The sequence below is a fragment of the Schistosoma haematobium genome, chromosome 4 (genome assembly GCF_000699445.3).
Source record: "Schistosoma haematobium chromosome 4, whole genome shotgun sequence".
NCBI classification, from domain to species: domain Eukaryota; kingdom Metazoa; phylum Platyhelminthes; class Trematoda; order Strigeidida; family Schistosomatidae; genus Schistosoma; species Schistosoma haematobium.
In genome coordinates this window covers 16,039,714-16,057,474 of record NC_067199.1, presented here as the reverse complement: position 1 = coordinate 16,057,474, position 17,761 = coordinate 16,039,714, and the positions used below count along the sequence as shown (strand labels likewise).

At 29.9% G+C, this 17,761-nt stretch overlaps 2 protein-coding genes across 2 annotated transcripts in view; one reads left to right on the top strand and one right to left on the bottom strand.

The window, feature by feature from the left end:
• MS3_00007511 (uncharacterized protein) overlaps positions 1-17,761 on the bottom strand; it is a 58,521-nt gene that overhangs the window by 11,750 nt on the left and 29,010 nt on the right. The window lies entirely within an intron of this gene.
• The window catches only part of WDR91 (WD repeat-containing protein 91), a 74,971-nt gene continuing 61,183 nt past the window's right edge, over positions 3,974-17,761 (top strand). The window contains exon 1 of the mRNA XM_035733288.2: positions 3,974-4,008. The gene's annotated coding sequence lies outside the window, so the exon portion shown is untranslated. The remainder of the gene's footprint in view (positions 4,009-17,761) is intronic.

Genomic DNA, 17,761 nt, shown 5'->3' with positions numbered 1-17,761 from the left:
GCCAGGTTTTCTATTTCTGATTGGTATTACATACTACCTATGTTGACAGATATAGTTAGCATACGCCATAGCATTATTATTATGAAAAGATAATATGCAAATTTACTTTATTGGTCATTTTAATAATACCTTAATGTCCATACAATCAAATGTTACCAATAAAATTTAACAACTCATTATAGTCAGTAATTCAGTTTTCTATTTAATGATATATTATTATCAGAAGTGGTTTTATGGAGATTTAAGTAATTTTATAGTTGAATTCATGAGTCAATTGAAGCAAGACCATCATGGAAAACCTGTAAGCACTGAATGGCTAGCTCAGTTGTCCGCAGATTAAGCGTTTACGCACGAAACTGATAGGTCCTGGGTTCGAATCTCACAAGGCGGGATCATGGATACGCACTGATGAGGACGAAATGGCTGTCCGGTGCTTCCAGGTTTTCCATAGTGGTCTAGCTTTAATTGATTCATGAATTCAACTATAAAATTAATGATTTATTCATTGATTACTTTTAAATTTTGCTAACTGATTTATTTTTCAACAATTTAACACAAAAGTTTGCATTATTTGTATATGATTGTTTTATTTAAATAAACTATGAGTCAGTAAACAATTATTTCATAAGTTTATTAATGTTTATTTAAAAAGAGATCTTGTGTTGTTGACAATTTACTATTTAAAAATAATGCAATACGATTGTTTGAATTTTCGTAAGCAATGATGTATAGTGGCTAGCAGTGGAATCCAGGACGCGCGTCCCGTCCTATCTGGATGTACTTGCATCTCAGAGTTGATGTTCACTCTGGGACTCGAACCCAGCACCATTCGCTTCAAACGCCATCGCGTTATCCACTCAGCTACTGAGTCATTGCTTACAAAAAGCTTGTGAATTAAGGCAATATCGAGGCATATGCACAGTATGCACATATACCAATAACAGACTGATCAATTGCAGTCTTAAACCTCAATTGGAAGATACAAACCAAACAATACCAAGCGATTGTTTGAATGTTTCAAAACTAGTATTGGCTTGAGAGATTTTATTTTAAACAAGAATTTAAATATCTCTCTATCGCTGAAAAGATTTAGATGGTTCGGTAAATCATCTAATACCCTACATGATGAAAAAATAAATGACTGGTATAATAAACAATTTAAACGTATATATGAATAAAATAATCAGCGCTTTTGGTTACCTATCACTATGGACTACCTTAGTGTATAATATAATGATTTCATTTTCGAAAAAACTTTATTAAGACAGCACAAAACTTTTTTTCAATAATAAGAATTAGACTGATAATTATTCATTGAGTGATTTGTAAAAACAACTTTTGGTAATATCTAAGTGGGGTCATGTAAATAATTTTTATGTGCTGCACTACTTTATTTGATTAAACCAAATGATTACTAAAAATACATTGTTGTCCTAGATTGATGTATATTTCAGGTAAGCTCAATAAATTGCCTAAAACAACAACAAAAACTTCACAGTCAAAGTATTTAATTTACAAAGAAACAGGATACTATCAAAGGCTAAAAATATACCTTTTTTTACGAACATTTGGTATGTTGTAAAAGTAATTACTCTTTAATGAAATCACCTAGTCCAGTGGTTATTATTATATCATTAAAAATACAACTGGTATATCAACCAAAACTGTTTCAAATGATTTAAGGACTAACTATTTGTTAGAAAAAAATGTCTTTAACATATTTCTAGGAAACAAAAACGTTTTGGTTTGCATATTACTAATTCTTTCTATCAATTAATCAGATTATATTTATAGTTGAAATGAACATTAATTAAATCAAGCCTTGATAAGTTGACTGACTATATCTAAGAGATAAACATTACAATTCAATAATAATAAATAAAAACCAACATTGCATTCTAGGTTCCCAGTGAGAGTTACTGTAAACATCCTTAGAAAATATAAAATATATGGAAAATATTATATTCTGACTTGCAAAATATCAAGTGTTCAAGCCAAACATTTCAAACAATGAATTCTGATTCATTATAAATATATCTATATAATTCCATTACATATACAAATATTCAGATACACAGGGATTTCTAAGAATAAAATTCACTAAACTGCATTACATTTAGTTATTTTGATTAGTAAACAATAAAAAAAGAGAAATAGGAAACACTTTACATTTGATTTTCGGTTATTTATTGGCTCAGCATTACATTTTAAATTTCATTTAAGTTATATAAATGTTTAAGTTTCTTTAAGAAATAATACTTTTTTCACACTGTAACAGATGGAGGATTACTATTCACCATCTGATCTAACAATCAGTAGATTTAAATTATTCTAATGTTTTATGATCTTTGACACTAATAGGTATCTAGTAATCATAAAACCTACAATATACAACTGGTCAGTTATTGTTAACGATGTATTTTTATTATGTTAAAAATTTTGCTGGTTACTAGTATATGGTACCTCATCTACAATTTATACCCCAATTATATCCGCATCAGTCAAAAAATACAACACTTATTAAAAAAGTAGGAATTTCTAAGATAAGTAGTCAATTCTTATTCGGCTCTTCAACCATAAATGTCAACTCTGTATCAATTAGATTAGAAATATTCAGTTTCACGATGATTTTGTAAAATAACTTCGTTCTGAATGTACTCATAATTACTAAGTTAGTAGTATATATCTTAACATTATCCATTTATACTGTTTTTACAAGTGATTTTCATTCTTCGTAAAAATTATAATTTAAAATTTACGTATACACTTATGTAAATTTATTTATGATAACCCAATTAATTAAGGTTCATGCAAGTATGAAATGACCATCTTTAGATAAAACCTATATGATCACAAAATAACTACGGATATAAATATTCCCCCCATAAAGTTGTTGAATTAAATGCTTCAATGAGATAGTGGAGATTTGTAGTTCAAGTGGATGATTTTGATGGAGTTTTGTTCTCTGAGCTGGATGCTTTGGTCGTGGAGCTTTCATCGTTCTTCTGAATGACATCATCAGCACAAACAATGGGAGACACAACCAAAACAAAGAAGTAAACAATGACAAAGTTAAGGTCAATAAGAACCGATCAACGTCGAGGTGTACAGGACAAGCTGTGATACGCATATGGAGAAATTCGAACACATCACTTCTATCTGAAGTTTCTGGTGATGATTTCGTTCAGAAGAACGAAAGCTCCACAACCAAACCATCCAGCTCAGAGAACAAAACTCCATCAAAAATAAATGCTTCAATAATCTGAGAATTCATTGTTTAATTATAGCGATATACTGTACAATAATTTTTATTTTAATTCTATTTATCTATTTAACAATCATCAACATGTAGATTTAATAAATAAATTTTGTTTAATAAACGAAATCAATAGCATCAGTTGAAAACAGTTCCAAAAATTAACAATATTAAAGTATCTAATCTACAACTTATTATAATAATCCTTTAATCTTCTAATAAAATATGTGAAAGAACATACAATCGAATTCAAGCATTCATACTGAAATTATAGATCAGTCTCACTAAATTGTAATCATGAAGTTTGAAGTGTCCAAAATCATGTGAAACTACTTTAGGTGTGCCAAATATTATGACGTATGACTTAATATTGTTGTACATGGAAATCGTAATAGGGATGACAATTAACCAGATGAATAATCTTGTCTATAAACTAGGTTATATATTGCGTATAAAATTCATGAATATTACGATAGTCTCAATGAAATAGATTATACTGCAATGATAATCAAAATAAGATAGTTTTCTTTTCATAAGTTGATATCGATTGGGAAGCCATTGAAAATCAGATTAGATTGGATACCTAGTTTATCCATGTTTAAGACCCAATAGTAATTGTTTGCTCCCAAATAAAGTACCTGTCCTAGAGAGGTGTAGTTAGTAGAGCTAAATCATATTACGAGTTTGATAGGTTTCATCATCAGTATTGGATGACAGGCACTATAGATAACTATTTGCCTGTAATTGAAAGTGTAAGTCATTATTTCTCCAAGTTTTACTTTAAAGATACCGTAGTTTCCGTAGAACATAAACATTGTAAGTTTTGTAATCGGGGAATCATAAAGACAAACTACTGAGCAATCATAGAGTACATTATGCATCCTACTTACCTAAATCTTAAAAGATACTTAAATTTTACTGACTTATCAACAGTATATTGGCACAGAATTGATTTTAAAGGTACAGGAATATATCGCACAACTAACTGATTTATTATTACTTTGGAAACTGAATAAAGCAGATGTTTCGTAGATATTTTTGGTTAGATATTTTGATGGTCTGTTAAATGATCAACTACCGTCATTAAACTGAAAACCGTTAACTTTGATTTTTTTAACTATTTGTTTAAAGAAGTCTTGTTTAGAGAACAGACACATGTAACACATCGCTTTTTCGTTACCTAACATTCGAAATTGATCTTAATGTTAAATTATGTAGAGCGTTATTTACCTTAAATTAAATTATCTGTTTTCCATTTGAACTTCATTAGAAGTACTGGAACTCATGTAGATGCATATGAATATCTTTTATTCTCTCACACAAAAGGTTCGACATCAAAAACTGACAGTTTATCATGTATCAGTCAGTTAACTGATTATTGATGATCAATGCATGTCACTTGACGTTAGCTGAACATAGCATCCAGTTGTGAAGTTCAAAAAGTTCGGAATCACTTTTAGCGAATAATTTCTGCCTAATATGAATGAATTCAAACTTTGGGTTAACATTAAACACCACTGCTTCCCTGTTATATGATTGAAGGTAGCTGACAATAAACCACAAACTTAAGTTACTCGCTAGCTGACATTCTTTAGCAAGGTGAACCTGTAACTAGTGCTCCCCCTCGGTTTCAGCCATAGTCATCCAGTTCCACAGTCTCAGATATAATCACTTAGCTGTTGAGTCTGCGACCAGTTTTCCATGGAAGTGATATAATTTAATTGATCCAGCTCTGAGTAATGATGTATATCATGATTTTGTAGGTCCTTAAAGTTGACAGGATTTTATTAAATATGTTGCAACATAGCCACTAGTATAAGTGAATTACCAATCCTTAGCACGAATTAAAATCGTTTTATGAACTGTTGAAAACACCACAGAGCACAATGTACTTGTGGTATCATCTTTTTACAACACTTAATTTTAACTTAATTCTGGTATTAAAAATATTCAGTGCACAAAGCACAGGCTTTCGCTCTGTCAAATATATATATTAGAAAAAGCCACATGAAACTACTTAATACTATAAATAGATTGCTTTCAATCAAACTGCTAGTATTTTAATATTCAAGTTTTATTTTTTTCGTATGGTTTTACATATTTTTCATGTATAGCTGAGAAAAAATGGAACAAGCAAAATATTTTATTATGAAATCTACTTTCTGATATTTTTGTCATCCTGTTTTTTCGTTTCGATTTCATTGTTATTATTATGTATCCATGTTGAAGGACACATTTAAATCGACCAAAAGAATAAATATAGAAACAGAAACAAATTAAGTAAATCTTACAATTCTGTTTTTTAATTTATTATATATATATATATATATATATATATAGTATCATTAATTGTAATGTCTGACTATAATTGTTACTATAAAGAAGAAACTTATAGTTATGCATAAATGATTACATTAAGTGAACCCAATTGCATAAGCAAAACTATGTATTTGTTTAGAATTAGTCAAACACTGTTAAAAAGTACACTGAAAATTCATCTTAATTGTGTTTGAAACATACGGAATTCAAACAAACCCATTAAGGGTTGAATTAAAAAAAACTTATACTGAACAACTGATGTCACAACGTAGTAAATGTGCGTTATAAAGTCCGATACGTAATATTGCATTATGGTTTTATTTTTATTACCAAACTTAAATAGGATACAATTGTTACTCGGTAGTCCTGTAGTGAACAGAACACGGGTGGAGACAACGGGATATATTTAGCACAACTATTACAGAGTTACTTGGTAAAATAGAAAAACTATATAGTAAATCGTTAATTAGCAAAATATTAATCCATCATATCAAACCGGACTGTTCCTGATGCAATCATAAATTCATTGTCTCACATTTCATTGTTCATGCGTTTTCTCACAAATTGCGTTGTCGCTCTTCCTTTCTTGATCTTCCCCCATGTTCTGCTGCCAGGCATTACGTTCCTGACTCACGTCATATACTACTCACATCAATATAAGTAGCACGCACCACAGTCCCATTTTTGTAAAACAATTAATGAACATTATTAAATTTTATAATAAATGAAAATTCGTTATAGTGAAATATAAACTTAGTTATTTTGTAAAGAAACATGCTTATAACACAATCTTTCAGTTAATTAGTTGCTAAATGTTTACACCGATTGTCAAATTTCAGTTCTTTATTGAACATAAAGTGTTATTGACTTCCTATGTTAGGTATTGTCATAGTGACAAAGTGCTATGAAAAATAATAATTAATTCTCAAGACGTATCTACTCCAGTTCAATAATTATCAAAGCCAAGACGATTTTGACAGTTGTTCCGTTCCGGCATGTCGCTCATTAGATGAACATACTCACCACCTACTGGGGATCGAGCTCACGGCCTTCAGGTCTAATTCAGAGGGTATCACTTTTGAACCATTGAGACACTTGATGGTCCACATACTTAAACTCACTCATTCGCTACATTGCACAATCACATTCTGATGTTATTAGTGAGTAACTGCTTCACATTATGCATAGTTGTATTCTGCTAGTTTAGCCTCCTTTCTATAGCTTTAGAGATTGCCAAGAAAAATTAGTCAAAAATGAGTACTTGATTATTATTATTATTGAGTTTTATAGTAACCTTTTTAATTTCAGTAAAACATGCAAACCACCAGAGGCCTGATTAATGATTTAAAAGTATGGCTCTCATCTCAAGACTTGAAGATCATAGGTTTGATCCTCAGATCCTAATGAATTTCAGCTGCTGAGGTTTCTCATAGTAGTACATAGTGCCCGTCTAGTGATTTTTGATTTTCAGTGGTGGTTTAACTGAGATCAGTCGGTGATGTTAAATATAAAATTCAACAATCTCAACAAATACCCAGTGGAGTAATAATCAGTTTCTAAATCTGATATAAATAAAAAAGTAGTATAGAAATTACTAAATATTTTTTAACGAAAACTATTAACTAAATGATGTTTTCAAGTGCTAAAAATGTATTATTCAATACTTCATGTGTCTTGCTAAGGTTAGGAGGGCATAACTATGTTAAAAACCCATCTTAAAACTTAACCTATAACTACAAGTTTGGTCTACTAACTAGATGAAACCACTGATCAAACGTCATTTTAGACAAAAATGAAATAATCAATAAAATGAAGCAAACATCCAGCGATTTCATTTTTTGAAAATATTTTGTTAAACAACATACGTATACAATTTTGGTCTTCAATAAATTTAAACCATCTAACACAAAAAATAATGAGTCAACTGAAGCTAGACCACCATGGAAAACCTGGAAGTACCAGATGGCCATTTTGTCCCATTGTGGGACTCCTCAGTAGTGTGCATCCACGATCTCGCACGCCGCGAGATTCGAACCTAGGACCTATCAGTCTTGCGCCAGGCGCAACTTTGTGGATTGGTTGAAGTAAGGCGCTAACACCATTGGATGCCGGCTCAGTGGTCTAGTTGATGGAGCGCCTGGCGCGAGACTGATAAGTCCCGGGTTCGAATCTCGTGGGGTGCGGGATCGCTGATGCGCACTGCTGAGGAGTCCTATACTAAAACGAAACAGCCGTCCAGTGCTTCCAGGTTTTCAGTGGTGGTCTAGCTTCAATTGAATCATGATTTCAATCGGTGGAATTTCTAAAATCTCCACAAAACCCCTTCTGGAAAAAAATTAGCTGAAGAATACGTTTCTTATTCATTAAGATTACTTCATAATGAGTTTTAAGTGAATTAACTGATTTTTAAATGGTTTTCAGTTTTCATTTTATTAAAACGACAAATAAACAGTCATCTTTCTTGTTTTAGTATTACTCTTTCACGACTGATAAACTGTATTTGATTGTAATAGATACACAAAGATTTTTATAAATGTTTATCGAAATATGGTATACTTGTACGTTTTAATAAGAAATTGTATTTATCATTTAACTTTTACAAACATTATCATCTGTAAAATGTTTCTATATTCCAAGTTAATTCTTCACTTAATTAGTATTTCAAATACATGTGATTTGAAACAATCACATATTGAAAGTGTCTTTAGATAAAAAAACCTACTTAATTATTTTTTTAAAAAGTTGAATTTATCTTGGCACAAATATCCATACTTTTCTTTGCATCTTTTTCATTATTATCTTCAAATGTAAAAAAACTATGTTATTAATTAACTAACAATAATTTCTTATTAAAGAGGAAGATTGTAGTTGGAAAATCTTAGCGAATAAATTTAAAGTAAATCCAACGTTTCGCTTGACAAGGAAATAATTTCCTTGAAAAAGTTTGAACCAGATTGCCAGTCGAAACGTTGGATTGACTTCAAATTTATTCACTAAGATTTTCAAATTACAATCTTCCTCTTTAATCTCTCACATCAATGTGATGCCCAAAATACTGTGAAACGATTCAATCAAATTTAAACAAAAGTTTTTATTTATTATTCTGCAATCATATCAAATTATCAAAGAATAATTTCTTATGTTTTCTTCACTGAAATATCATTAAACAATTATTTATTTATTATTGATTTTCGATCGTATAATCACACGATCAATAAATTTTTTTTCAATCAGATTTATTTTTTATCAATTCAATTGTCATGAAAAATAAATATTTTTCTTTTTCCTTCGTTTTCACATTACTGATACATGATAAATATAAAAAGTGACTTTTATTGAAACAAAATATTTATTTATCCTAATGATACTGGACAAGGCATAGAAGAAAAAAAACAGAATATCATTGTGAACATATCGAGCACATCATTTTACTTGATGACTTATTGAGTATCAATAATGTGTTTACTAAATTGCTATACTATTATACTATCTTCATGTATTATCTTGCATCCATGATGAATAGTTTATTTTGTCCAAACAATTAATAACTTAATATCACACGTTAATATATCAATAACAAAATTACCAGACTATTTCAAACAATATAAATAAAATTATTATCAATTGTTTCTTGTGGTTACCGTAGTGAACAGAAGACGGGTAGGGACAATTGAATGTATTTAACACAAAATTACAGGACTTGTTAATAAAATCTAACAATCATAAAGTAAATGCTTAATTTGCAAAATGTCCACCATTTGTCTTAAAATGACTCAGACTTCATTGTTCTTACATTTTCATGTAAATTGCATTCTGTTTTGATTCTTTACTGTTTGATCCTCTTGTCTCTTTGCTGCCAGACCTTTTGTTCACGACTAGCATCATATACTATTTATGTCAATATAAGTAGCACACACCACATTACTACTGTTTAGTCTGTACTCTCTCTCTCTCTCACACACACACAGATTTATATGAGTTTCAAGTTTCCCAATAAAATGTCAGTTTTTCAAGAGTTTGTTATAATACAAAAGATTTTACATAGGTCATTTTTAGATACTAAATACTTATATATGTTTCTAAGGTATATTTTAATTTTAAAATATAAATAGTTTATGTATTCTATGGCAAATAGTTATAAATGACAATATATATGTTATCCTTTTTATAAATGATCTCATGAAAATGTAAATAATATAGATTATCACTATAAATTCTGAATTTAGTCAAAAGTTTAAATTTGCAAAATATTGTAATCCAAAGATAAAGAGAACTACAATTTACGAAGTAGAAGTGTATTAACTTGACTGAATGAAATAAGAGATAGTATATGATAATTTAAGAAATTCTAAATTAAAAACTATGGCGATACACAGCTCTTCGAAACAAGAATACAAAGATTTTTTGTGAATAATAAAGTAATTTATAGAGTAGAAGTGTGATATACTAAACTTTAATTTTATCCAAGAGATTAAATAAATCTAATTTAGATTTAGTTTCAATAGACTAATAAAGAAATTTGCTAAATAATATGGATTTCCCTACGAAAAATTATACTTACATATACTTGTCGTCATATTAAAAATGAGTTTTGGATATAACACACTTTAACCATCTTTGATTTCAGTACATTTATATTGAAGTATAAAATGTAATGCTCAATTTGAAATAAAGAAGTTGTGGTGATGAAATTTTGGAAATTATTAGTTTATGATCTAAGATAAATTTCTAAAATTATCTAGAAGTGTAATATGATTAATTGTAGCTAAGAAACCTTACAAAATGTCTGATCTGCAAAATGAACTTGTTAATTTCTAGTATTTTCCAAATTATATGTTCAATTAGGATCACGATACCATAGGTCTCAGTCAGATTAGGAATATTATTATTTCTTCATGTTTCTGTCTCTTGGAAACATTAGCGTTCGTTCAACTTAAATTTATTCACTTTAAGTAATACACAAATTAATTTGTAAAATATATTGATGTATGAACAGAATCGTTCTTAGGGAAATATTTAGACATAAACATTATAGTATCCATTCAAAAGGGAGCGAGCAGAAGGGCGGGTGGAAAAGAGTGCCAATGAAAAGGATGCAAGCTAATATGAGTGATCATTAATGAGGGAGACTATCAAAAAGGTGTATATTAATAAGGATGGTTAGTAAAAAAGAGTATAAAATTTTTAACGGTTCAAACGGTTATGTTATAATCCGTTAGAAGGATTGCTATTTTGTGCTAGATTCCCTACAGACAATTAGAGACAATTTCAGGAGGCAGAAAATGTAGTTGTCATAGAGTTGATCACGATTAGGTATTTGCAAAGAAAATGTACTGATATGTACATTAAGGTTGTATCTCTTTATTTTGAAATAAAATATTTGATTAAATTTCAAAATGAAACAATTGTATACAAAGTCAATCAAGCATCCCTTTTAATATATTATATCCTAGCTGTTCGAAATAGACTTACGAGATAACATGACTAGAGTGATAACAGTAACAAGTTGTTACCAAATTGGAGAAATTAGAGTATTTCTCAGTATTTGAAAGTAGATTCTTCGTCATAAATTTAGAAAAACATGTCTTTGATTGGTCTTAAGGCAAAGGAACAGAAGGTCATACGTAATTATTTCAGACAGATAAAAGTATTATTCCATTTTTCACTGTTCATCTTTAATAATTTGCACCCTTTTGATAGTCATTCTTATTAATGCGCACCCTTTTTCTCCCATCCGCATTAATGTGCATCAAATCTGGTACACTATATAGACATAATAGTTATCATTATGATCATATTTTTCAAAAGTAAAACTTACACTTTACACAAATAAGAAGATGGATTCAGTTGTCACATAACTTATCAAGTAATGACTGTTGTCATGTTTAAATTTCAATTTCTCATGAAAATTAATAAAATATTATACATAACTAACAACTGAAATCTAATGTCTTAAAATTAGATATACTCGAATAATGTAACTACATTATGCTGAAAAATCTCAAAAGAGACAATTACGTAGTGATATTTATTTTTACCATTTAAATTATACATCGAGGTATTATTTTCTCTCATGCATATAACTTTGTGAAATAATTACGGTGGGCGCAAGAAACATTTCTAAAACGTGCGTACATTTGCTACATTGAAAGGAAATAAATATTTTGTTTTGTTTTTTGGAATAAAAGACATTTACTAACCAAACAAGTTAAACTTAAAAAAAAACAAGTTAAAATAAGGACACCTCTTTAAACCAGTTATTGATGAAGTTTGAGTTATTCTGTTATTTATATTGAAAACTGAATTGCGCTTAATCTTAGTTAGTACATATGGATCCTGTACGGATTACCTCAACATAGTTGTATCATCACAAGTTTTTTTTTTAATAAAACGGAATGTAGCTAACAGTAGAGTTCAGGTCCAGCATAAGTTACAGAGTATCGTTAACATCAACCCTTAGGTATTGTTAGGTCCTCATCAGCTGCTTGTAACCTATAACATTTTAAAATCTAAGTCATTACAGATATTGACATACTTATAAATACGAAGATGGTTAGAGATAAATATGTGTTTCATGATGTAGTAAAGGTTCCAATAGAGTTAATTGGGTCTTTCTGTATTACTATTAGTGTGTTTTTGGTTACTTCATTACACAATCATCTCATGTTTGTTAACTTTATGATTTCTAATCACTAGTTCAGTGCTTCGAAACTTTCCCTGTCAAACACTATTTATTTATCTGAAACAAAAAAATGTTTGATAACCCTATTAGCTCTGCCAGGACCTTCTCTACATCATGATACACATATTCATCTCTAATCGCCTACGTATTTATAAGTATGTCAATATCTGTATTGACTTAGTTTTTAGAATATTATAGGTTGTAAGCAGCTGATGATAACCTAACGAAATAAAAAAGTAATATTATTTTGCAGCAATCTTTATTTTCGCTATCACTAAGATTTAGGTATGTGTAGCTAATGACTTCAAAGCCGAATGGTGCGCGTATTCTAGATTTCACTGATATCCATAATCCATTTATCTCTTATAAGCTGTCTTATAAATATCAGCGACATACAAAAAAGCAGCAAACTTAAACAACCGATACAAAAATGAATTTAAAAAACTTCTTGTTCCAACATTCCATTTCTTCTTTTCATTTTTCTGATTATCACATAGATTGCAATCGCTTCAAATTTTTTGCTTTTCCTGTTGTCAATTTCATCGTGTTGGTGTAACTATTCGACTGAATGGATATTTGTAAGCTATCCATCGTTTGTTGTCACCGACTAATCTACTTGATTTCTATGGAGTTTTTGAAGTGCGTGCTAGTAATAGTATTAAGAAGAGCAATAGAGGCTTAGCTACCAGATTATCTAGTTTAGAGGACATGGCATCTCAAACACCCTCATCCTGAACTAAAAATATCCTACACAATGTTTTTTAAGATACGTCCCCATCAATGGTAGTCTGTACAAATTCAACGGATAGTTAAGAATTGTATCTGGTAACTTCGCTCATTATTTTAAAAAAGCGCCAAATGAGACTGTGAAACTGGCCCTTTTATTGTAATATAAAGATTTTTGACAGAAAAGGAATTTAATATAGAGAATCACCATTTTTATGTCTAGCAGACCTTTCTTTTAGATATTTTATTCAGGTTTTAACTTAAATCGAACATATTATTATATGTATCCTAGAATAATCGGTCTAAAATTTTAAACATATCTCTTTAAATCTAAGAATAAAAATCTAATTAATTATATAACTTGAGGTGGGTGTTTCGATATTTGGTAAACTTATGTGTAGCTTCTTTCTTCAAGTAAAATTGTTAAACCCAATTCGTAATAATCTATGTAAGTTTTCCTTGAAAGATACATTTGAATTAATTGATCTTAAGATAATAATATTAAAGAAAAGACATTGCATTCCTCTGATGTAAACTTTCTTTTTACGAATGTACCGTTAACTGAGACTATGGATTTCCCTTGTGACTATATATCTGATAATTTTCCCCTTTTTCATATTCAGTCATCATTGTTGAAAGAAGTACTTTTATTATGTACTGCAAATGTTCAGTTCACGTTCAAATGGGAATATTTTTGACAAGTTGGTGTCGCTAAGGTTAGCCCTTTGGAGCCTCTCTTAGCTGATGCATTTATATCATTTGTTGAGAATATGACGAGTAATCTCAGTAACGAGGTAACTCTTTATAGAAGATACATGGATGATATACTAGTAATATGTGATAAAGATTTAGAGGTCTCCCAGTTAGTAGATAAACTCAGTAGAGTTCAAAACGATATCGTAATGACTTATTCGGTTCCATACTGAGGTGAATCCAGTAGTATCGTTTTAAGTCAAAGACTGAAAGCAGTCATTGAGTAAACATATTATGCTGCTAAATTGGTTGTGATTGAAAAGTCTAAACCCATGATTCCAAATAAATCCAGACAATCCACAAATGATTACGTCACATCCCATTGTATTTACAAATTTACATGTTTGTGTGAACACATAAATAGGGAGTAGTAACCGAACAGTGAAATCAAGGGTCATTGAAAATGTGCCTAGATGGCTTCAAAACCAATTAGTGTCAAATGATGTTATCAACTTGGGAGGTAGAAAACCGTGTTCATCGATAGCGAAACATAATTGAAACAAGGCACAAAATTAACATTAATACAGCTTCCAAAAAGTTGTATAGGAATTGTCAAGGACTAATTCTCAGGTTTATTGGAGCCTTATGTGTACAAAAACAACTTGTCGTAACCTTGAAGAGATCATTTACAGTGTTTATAAGGTTATATTATTATTAATACATGGATAAATGAAAGTTCAGTTTTTGATGAAATAATTCATTTTAATCATAGTTCATCTTTATGAGTGGGACATATTTTACAGCCGTGACTTCAATTTAGTTAAAGATACAAGATGTCGAAACATTCGTAGCTTTTAACTGGATAGATCTAATCAAATAGTAATGTATTAAATTTATACGGGATTACACAAAAAATTAGGGAACCATTTACATTCTTAATTATAATTAAACTCAAGGACCGATCTAATTTTGAGGAAGCAAGTATATTTATTTACTTACTAATCGCTTTTCTATATGGGATGCAATAATTTCAATATGTCTTAAACCATTATTACCTATTATGTTTATGCACCGTATACGTAGCCTTAAGATTTTGAAATCCTAAAATAGTTACCATTGTACCACTCCATTTGAAACGAACATTTATGGTTTACTATTCATTTTGTGAGTTTGCTCTGTTCAATAACCAAAGGAAAGTTACAAAATTCACACTTGTCAGTATTCCGTATCCAGTAATGAAGGTTATACTTAAAAAATGCATGTTATTTGTAATGCAAGATATATAAATAAATTTAAATACAAACAGATTTGTAACTAGATGCCAGGTAATGCGTCGAAACGTCATAAAAAATGTATAATGAGATACCATTATTAATTATTAATTAGTTTATACAAATTCAGGATACGAGAAACTACCGGCATATTTACACACTTGAAAAATGGGAACTACATAAGCCTAATCAAACAGTTAAATAGCCTGTATCACTTGTGAGACAACGTTTACATCATAACAGTGTTACATGGCTACGAGGCCTTTGAATGGATTACTTGTTATGTCTTAAATTTTATTATATAATTAATAGCTTTCTATAAGTTGACTATCTTGCACAATGTTACACTTTTATTCTCTTTGTTAAAGTAGCTTAAATTAACAGCTTAGTGAAAAACAATTGATATGATTTATTCTATATCTGAAACAATATATAAACGTATACAATATTACGGTCTGTTACAGTTATTTACTTATCGGAAAACAAAGTTTAGTCCAGATGAAGAGTTAAAGGATGGTAGCAATAATTTAGAAAGATTGGGTGGGACAATAATTTTTGGACGATTTAATCAGATTTAGGAGTTTGGCGCAAACTTCATTCATCCATTTGTCTAAATAACGTTTTGGGATTTTAGCTGATGTCAGTTCGTGATGAAAACCATAAATCTAATTCCTTACCCTAATCATCGATTGTGAATCAAAATCCTTATTCTTCATACTACTTTATAACCCTCATCTAGCCCTAGTAAGTAGATGAACACCCCCAAGGTCACTTTAGAGTCGCTCAAAGGTTGTCCATAAATTATAATCTTACCAAAAAGTGTTTACTTTTCACACTAAAATGACAGCACCAACATTTTAAGTGGTTAGAAAATGTGTAAACTTTGAAAATTTATGATATTTCACCATTTCTTTCCACTCATTAATGCATCGAAGTCCTATGATATCAGACAAATGACTTGTTAAAACGACAAACGTAACAGAATAAGGTGAATTCACTTATTTTATGGATTCTCAACAGCTGTTTACAATCTAGAAACAATCCTACTAATTATTTATAACCAATTTACATACTTGATTTCGAATTATTCAAGATTATCAGGATAACAATAATAACAACATTTATGGGAGAAATACAAAGTGGTTGAGTGAACAAATATTTATGTGGTACTAACTGTGAACATTTCAGGAAAACGTAATAATAACTTCCGCACTAAGTTGATCAAATAGTTTCACAGTATTTGAGCGCCAAGTGAATGTTAGACATTACTGAGGAAGAAGGTAATTGTAAAATCTCAGCGAATGAATTTGAAATTCAGAAAAATATTTAAAAGTACATGAAGCTACGTCTAAGAGAATGAAAATTGACGTTGAAGTTACGTATTAACAACCGTACAATTGGATTGATTGGTATAGTAAGATGAGTAAAGCTGTAGATTACCCTGTCTGTATAGTCTACCGAAAATATATAAATATAATGTTTCTGTCAGATTAATTCATTTGATAATCGATTCTTCGGTTCACATACGAACTCAACGACTAGTGAATCATTTGGAATCCATTCATTCAAGGTATATGTACATAGTGTGAAATATACCTTCCGATTTGCTAAAACGCTAAAAATAGTTAAGATCGCTAGTAAATTCATGACGTCATTTGGTGTCTCGACATTATTTACTACAATTCCACTAGGTGAAACAGTGAAAATCATATGTAAATACATCGAACGTCTACCCTAACCAAAGGATGAGTTCAAACAGCTTTTATTTGTTTACTCTACCACTTTGTATTTCTCCCATAAATGTTGTTATTATTGTTATCCTGATAATCTTGAATAATTCGAAATCAAGTATGTAAATTGGTTATAAATAATTAGTAGGATTGTTTCTAGATTGTAAACAGCTGTTGAGAATCCATAAAATAAGTGAATTCACCTTATTCAGTTACGCTTGTTGTTCTTGTTTTCGTCAAATTTATCGATGTGGAAAATTGTGCGAAGTGATATTTCAGTTAAAATAGTATGATTGCAATCACTGGTGCATATGACTTGAATAGCTTTATTTGACAGAAACCCGGTTGAAAATTTCAATAAAAGGCTTATGTACCTAAAACAATATAATCCTGTATTTTCAAATATTCTGGAACTAGATTATTGTCAAACTAACTTGGTTGAGGACTTCGAATTATTTTGTGATAGTGTATATTAAAAAAGAGTTCGTAGACTGTTTAGTCGAGTTATGGTACCAGTGTATTTTCCATTATATCTCTTGGACAAGGTCAGTAAATTGAGTAAATAACTAGACCATATGGGTTACATTTATGTGTGTCATAATAAACCTCAACCACAAAAAACAAACGTCCAGCAAGAGTTTCTGACGTGTTACAGAGTTGTTTGTTTTATTTCTAGATAAACTAGATGTATGATTCACAATACTAAAATTATACCTATCCAGTAGTGATGCAACATACTAATTGCTACAAATTTCAAAGTGATCATGAAAATAACATCGATGATTAACAAGGAAAATAGTAGAAGGAACATGTGGTGATCGTCATTATCAAAATAATTATTGATAAAAATTGAAAACATGTATTGAAGTTATTGTCAGATTACATAATATTTTATAGACGAATTAATCAAATATATTTGGACAAGAAGTCAATTATACGATAATTATGTAAGAATTAAGATGAATATTTAAAACATGTAAGAACATAAATGTGAAAGAAACTAGAAGGTTAAAAGTCACTTCTATATCAAAGTGAAGAGGGTGTAGACAAATTATTTTCAAGTAACAATATTAAGTTTATGAGA